General features: G+C 46.9%; 1 non-coding gene across 1 annotated transcript; it reads right to left on the bottom strand.

The window, feature by feature from the left end:
• Window positions 1–5519: 5519 nt before the first annotated feature.
• On the bottom strand, window positions 5520–5592 carry trnat-ugu (transfer RNA threonine (anticodon UGU)). The gene has a single exon. It is a non-coding gene; the product is annotated as a tRNA-Thr (tRNA).
• Between the last annotated feature and the right edge of the window lie 860 nt (window positions 5593–6452).

The following is a 6452-nucleotide window of genomic DNA, read 5'->3' on the forward strand; positions in this document are numbered from 1 at the left end:
TGCCGTGATGTTCTCCCTAATCAAGAACGCAACTCCCCCTCCTCTCTTACCTCCTGCTCTATCTTTCCTATAGCATCTGTACCCTGGAACATTGAGCTGCCAGTCCTGCCCCTCCCTTAGCCATGTTTCAGTAATAGCTATAACATCCCAGTCCCATGTACCCATCCATGCCCTGAGTTCATCTGCCTTGCCCATCAGACTTCTTGCATTGAAATAAATGCAGTTTAATCTAGACTTCCCTTGGTCTTTGCCCTGCTTTCTCAGACCATCTGTCCGGTCATGTTCTGTACACTCTCCCTTACTGCCTTTTGTTTCTGTTACCACTTTATTTCCCACTGACTTCCTGCATCGGTTCCCATCCCCCTGCCACATTAGTTTAAACCCTCCCCAACAGCACTGGCAAACACTCCCCCTAGGACATTGGTTCCAGTCCTGCCCAGATGCAGACCGTCCAATTTGTACTGGTCCCACCTCCCCCAGAACCGGTTCCAATGGCCCAGGAATTTGAATCCCTCCAGCTTGCACCATCTCTCAAGCCACGTATTCATCTTAGCTATCCTGTCATTCCTACTCTGACTAACCCGTGGCACTGGTAGCAATCCTGAGATTACTACCTTTGAGGTCCTACTCTTTAGTTTAACTCCTAACTCCCTAAATTCAGCTTGTTTTTTACCTATATCGTTGGTGCCTATATGCACCACGACAACTGGCTGTTCACCCTCCCCCTCCAGAATGTCCTGCAGCCGCTCCGAGACATCCTTGACCCTTGCACCAGGGAGGCAACATACCATCCTGGAGTCTCGGTTGCGTCCGCAGAAACGCCTGTCTATTCCCCTTACAATCGAGTCCCCTATCACTATAGCTCTGCCACTCTTTTTCCTGCCCTCCTGTGCAGCAGAGCCAGCCACGGTGCCATGAACCTGGCCACTGCCACCTTCCCCTGGTGAGCCATCTCCGCCAACAGCATCCAAAACGGTATACCTGTTTTGGAGGGCGATGACCGCAGGGGACCCCTGCACTGCCTTCCTACTCTTCCTCTGTCTGTTGGTCACCCATTCACTATCTCCCTCAGTAATTTTTATCTGCGGTGTGACCAACTCACTGAACGTGCTATCCACGACTTTCTCAGCATCGCGGATGCTCCAAAGTGAGTCCATCCGCAGCTCCAGAGCCGTCAAGCGGTCAAACAATAGCTGCAGCTGGACACACTTCCCGCAGGTGAAGGAATCAGGGATACAGGAAGGAGCCCTGAATTCCCACATCCCACAAGAGGAACATGACACGGCGCTGGGATCTCCTGCCATGACTTAACCCTTAAATTAGCTTAAGAACAACTACAATGTCAAGAAAAAAAAAGGAAAGAAAAACTACTTACCACTCCCTTTAAGGAGTTTACTCCTTTAAATTGTTCTCAATTTAGAGAATGTTAACTACACTAGGGACCTTGATTCACTAAAAAATAAACGCTACTTCCTATAAGAACTGCAGACCTTCCCTTTCCTTTTACTTCAGTTTCTGTCGATAAGTAGAAATACTCACCTGAACCTACTCACCAATCAGGTGCCTCCCCTGTGACGCGTCCCGATCTGATTCCTGACGTCACTTCGAACTCGGTCGCAGCTCCGCTCGGCTCGGCTCCTCTCAGCTGTTCTCAGCGCTCTGAAATCCCGCCTTTTATCGGACGCTCCCTCCGCTCGGCTCGGCTCCTCTCAGCTGTTCTCAGCGCTCTGAAATCCCGCCTTTTATCGGACGCTCCCTCCGCTCGGCTCGGCTCCTCTCAGCTGTTCTCAGCGCTCTGAAATCCCGTCTTTTATCGGACGCTCCCTCCGCTCGGCTCGGCTCCTCTCAGCTGTTCTCAGCGCTCTGAAATCCCGCCTTTTATCGGATGCTCCCTCCGCTCCGCTCGGCTCCTCTCAGCTGTTCTCAGCGCTCTGAAATCCCGCCTATTATCGGACGCTCCCTCCGCTCCGCTCGGCTCCTCTCAGGAGTGGGTTGTCGATCGAGATCCGCTTTAACCACGGGCACTGCTTTTTCATGAAATCTGGAACTCTCTCTCCGAAAAGGCTGTGGTTACTGCATCAAATGAAAATAGCAGTGCTGAGATCGAGAGATTTTTGTTGGTTCAGGTTATCAGAGGGTGTGGAGGAAAAGCGGGTCAATGAAGCTGAGGTACAGATTAGCGATGAAATAGCTCAATGATGGAACAGGGTCGAGGAGATGAATAGCTTCATTTGTTCCTATGTGCAGATCAGCCAGGATCGAATTGAATGGCTGAACGGACTCGAGAGGCGGAATGGCCTCCTCCTGTGCTGCACCGACAATGATACTGTGATTTCCCCGCGCTCCGGGCTCCTGCACTTCGGGTGTTTCATGGGACAGTTTAGAGGCAGCTTGGCTCTGGATCTAACCCGTTCTGCACCTGCCCTGTGACTGTTTAATGGGAGAGTGTAGAGGGAGATTTACTCTATAATCCAACTCGTGCTGTACCTGCCCTGTAAGTGTTTGATGTTACAATATAGAGGCAGCTTTACTCTGTATTTAACTCGTGCTGAACCTGCCCTGGGTGAGTTTGACGGGTCAGTGTTGAGAGAGCTTTACTCCCCATGTAACCCCAGCTTCCCAGTTCTCACCATAGCAATCAACCCCAACAGCGTCCTTCTCCCCATGCCCCTCAAACCCACGTATCAAGCTTCTCACCATATCTATCAACTCCCATCTCTCAGTCTGCTGTCGTAGCTCTGTAGCTCTGTTTAGATGTTTGGCTGATAAAAACGTGCCTTTCAAAACCCGACAGACAGTCTATGGGCAAGTACAAATCTACCGAACAGCTTCCCGTATCAGTTCACCACTCAGCAAAATTAGCCTTGCTGCTTTTGTCTCTGTGACGCAATCGATAGCGCATTGAGACTTCCTTGTGAGTAAATGAAGCGGTTTTAAAGGTTGTGGGTTTCAATCCCACTGGCGTTGTATTTTAGATAACGGCTCCAGAGTAATGATACTGAAGGGCGGGACCTTGTAATAAAAACCCAAGCTGTTCACTAATGTCCTTCATGGAAGGTAAACAGCCAACTCGACACTTCCTGTTTAAAGAACATAAGAAATAGGAGCTGAAGTCGGTCATCCGGCCCCTCGAGCCTGCTCCGTCATTCAATCAGATCATGGCAGATCTTCGACTTCACCTCCACTTTCCCGCCTGATCCCTATATCCCTTGATTCGCCGAGAGTCCAAAAATTCTATCTATCTCAGCCTGGAATATATTCAATGAAGCACCATCCACAGCACTCTGGGGTAAAGAATTCAAAATTTCACAAACCTCTGCGGGAACAAATTCCTCCTCGTCAAAGTCTTGAATGACCGACCCCTTGTCCTGCGACTACGCCCCTAGTTCTATTCTATCTAACCAGGGGGAACAATCTCTCAGCATTTACCCTGTCAACACCCCTCATAATCTTATATGTTTCAGTGAGATCACCTCTCATTCTTCTAAACTTTCGAGAGTATAGGCCCATTCTACTCAACATCTCTTCATCGGACAACCCTCTCATCCCAGGAATTAATCTACTGAACCTTTGTTGCACTGCCTCCAAGTCAAGTATATCCATCCTTTGATATGCAGACCAAAACTGTTCGCAGTACTTCAGGTGATTTCACACCAAAGCCTTCACAACTGCAGTAAGACTTCCTTACTGTTGTACTCCAAACCCCTTGCAATAAAGGCTAACATGTCAGTTGCTTTCCTAATTGCCTGCTGTACCTGCATACTAACTTTTTCTTGAATGAGAACAGCCAAGTCCCTCTGAAGTTCAACGTTTAATAGATTCTCACCATTGAAACAACATTATGTTCTTCTGTCCTGACTTCCAAAGCGAATAACTTCACATTTCTCCACATGATACTCAATCTGCCACCGTCTTGCCCACTCAATAAATCTTTCTATATCCCTTTGCAGACCCTTTGTGTTCTCCTCACAGCTTGCTTTGCCGCCGAGATTTGTATCGTCAGCAAACTTGGATACATTACATTCGGTCCCTTCATCTAATTCATGAATATAGATTGTAAATGGCAGAGGCCAAAGCACCGATCCTTGCGGCACCACACTAATTAGAGCCTGCCAACCTGAGAATGACCCGTTTATCACCACTCTCTGTTTTCTCTCCGTTAACCAATCTTGAAAAGCAAGGAGGTTATGATGAACCTTAAAAAACACTGGTTCAGCCACGCTGGAGTATTGTTACCAGTTCTGGGCACCGGATATTCGGAAGGATGTGAAGGCCTTAGAGAGGGTGTAGAAGGGATTTACTGGAATGATTCCAGGGATGAGGGACTTCAGTTACGTGCATAGACGGGAGAAGATGGGGCTTCTCTCCCTGCAGCCAGAATTTTGAGACGACATTTGATGGAGGTATTCAAAATAATAAAGGGTATGGAGAGAGTAGATAGACAGAAACTGTTCCAATTGGCGGAGGCGTCATGAAGCAGGTGTCCTAGATTTAATGTGATTAGTAAAAGAACCAAGGGCGATATGAGAAAAAATGTTTTACACAGCGTGTGGTTGTGACCTGGAATGAGCTGCCTGAGGTGGAGGCAGATCCAGTCGTTGCTTTCAAAAGGGCACTGGATAAGTACATGAAGGGAAAATAGTTGCAGAGCTACGAGGATAGGGCAGGGCGATGGGAATAGTTGGATTGCACTTGCAGAATGCTGGCACGGACTCGACGGGCCGAATGGCCTTCTTCCGTGCTGGAACGAGTCTATGATTCTATGATTCTAAGAGTGTTGTTGATAAGAACACACTGGAGAGCGCTGGCACCGAATCTGCGGTTAATTCACTCCCTACAGTTTGAAACACTCCGTTTTTCTTATATTGAGAAGAATCTTGTTGCTGTAACTGAAAAAAAAACAAATTGAAATTTCACTTCCTGTTCGGTCTCGAGGGGATGAAAGTTTAGAAATTGTCGAATGTTTTCCTATTGAAGTGAAGTGAACCGTGCAAATCCGATAAACCGGCATGTTGGAATCCCCTAAGATTTACAATCCAGCTCTTCAATCCCTTCGCTAAAACAACTCTGGTTTAAGAATTAAAGTCGTTGACCAGAAGCGGTCCCGCGGTGTTGGTCTGTGTTTAATCTCCACCATGAATGTTTAGCTCTACCCTAGAATCAGTTTGTCCTACGTCCTCACAGAAAGATTCATTCCCTCCTGTCTGCTTGATTGGGGAAAATACAGAATATCAGCGAATAGCTGAATTTTTATTCCGCAATTGATTGATATTATTTGATGGAAATATAAAGGAGCAGGGGGCACTTTAACCTCACGGAGATGATTCGTTGCAATTGCAAACCCGTGGATGGGAATCTCTGGAAATAATTTAACTCGGCAGTCAACACAAAGAGAATGGGAAGCAAAAACCAAGGGATTCTGGAGGCTGCCATTGAGGAGAAGGAAACATTCCACTCGCTGCTCTCTGGAGCACAACGGGTGGGAAAATGGGAGCAAAGAAACAAACAACTTGAGCTGAAGGCACCGCTGGGATTTGAACCCAGGATCCCCTGTTTACAAGACAGGTGCTTTAACCACTGAGCCACGGCGCCCACATTTGTACAAATGTTTCCCAACGTTATAGTATTGATACCTTTGTCAAGCGACTTTGTTCAGCCTTCCCCTTCAGTGCGTCTGCGCAATAACCTCTATCTTTTGTTCAAAGGTCTCAGCCTGTGAAACCATCGATATCAGTCATGACCCTCTCTTCCTTTTCCCCTGTCAGTACATCTTATATCTAGTCTTATTCATCCTTTTTTTATTCCCACACTCTCTCCAGACTATCTGGTCTTACCCTATTGCATTTCTGATCTCTTCCGACGAAATGTTGATGAGTACTGTGTGTGATGCACCCGGAACCTGACCTCCTCCTGTGGGTGACCTCCGACAACTACTGCACAATAATTTAATGTGTGTTTGTTTTACATTAGGAAATGTGTATTAGCGCTAGTCTATACGGTGTACCTATTCTCACACAAACGACAATTTTGCTTCAGATCATTTAAATTTTAGAAAGTCTTACTGGATAAGACAAGTTGGACATTCAAAATTTGGTGAAGAGACGTTGATATTGTTTACTTGAAATAATTAGTGTACAAGTCGATGATGCTGTACATCGGAATAGAAAGCGAGATTGAATGAACAGGAACCGTCTGAAAGGATGGCTGATCGGCTTTGGGTGGCACGAAGTTTTACATGGCTGCATGGTCAATTGCCAGCGGTTCGTTGAACTTCGGGTCTTATTTTCACTTTGAGGCTTTCACTGATTGATAAATGAGAAGTCCGGAGATCGAATACCTGTTGAGTCTCACTGCGCTTCCATTTTAAGTGAAAAATCACCAATTGGCTTCACAGATTTTTTCACAGCTGCTGACGGCAGGAGCGCCTTTTTCCAAGAAAGATGGCAGTGAAG

The sequence above is a fragment of the Heptranchias perlo genome, unplaced genomic scaffold (genome assembly GCF_035084215.1).
Source record: "Heptranchias perlo isolate sHepPer1 unplaced genomic scaffold, sHepPer1.hap1 HAP1_SCAFFOLD_44, whole genome shotgun sequence".
Lineage (NCBI taxonomy): Eukaryota > Metazoa > Chordata > Chondrichthyes > Hexanchiformes > Hexanchidae > Heptranchias > Heptranchias perlo.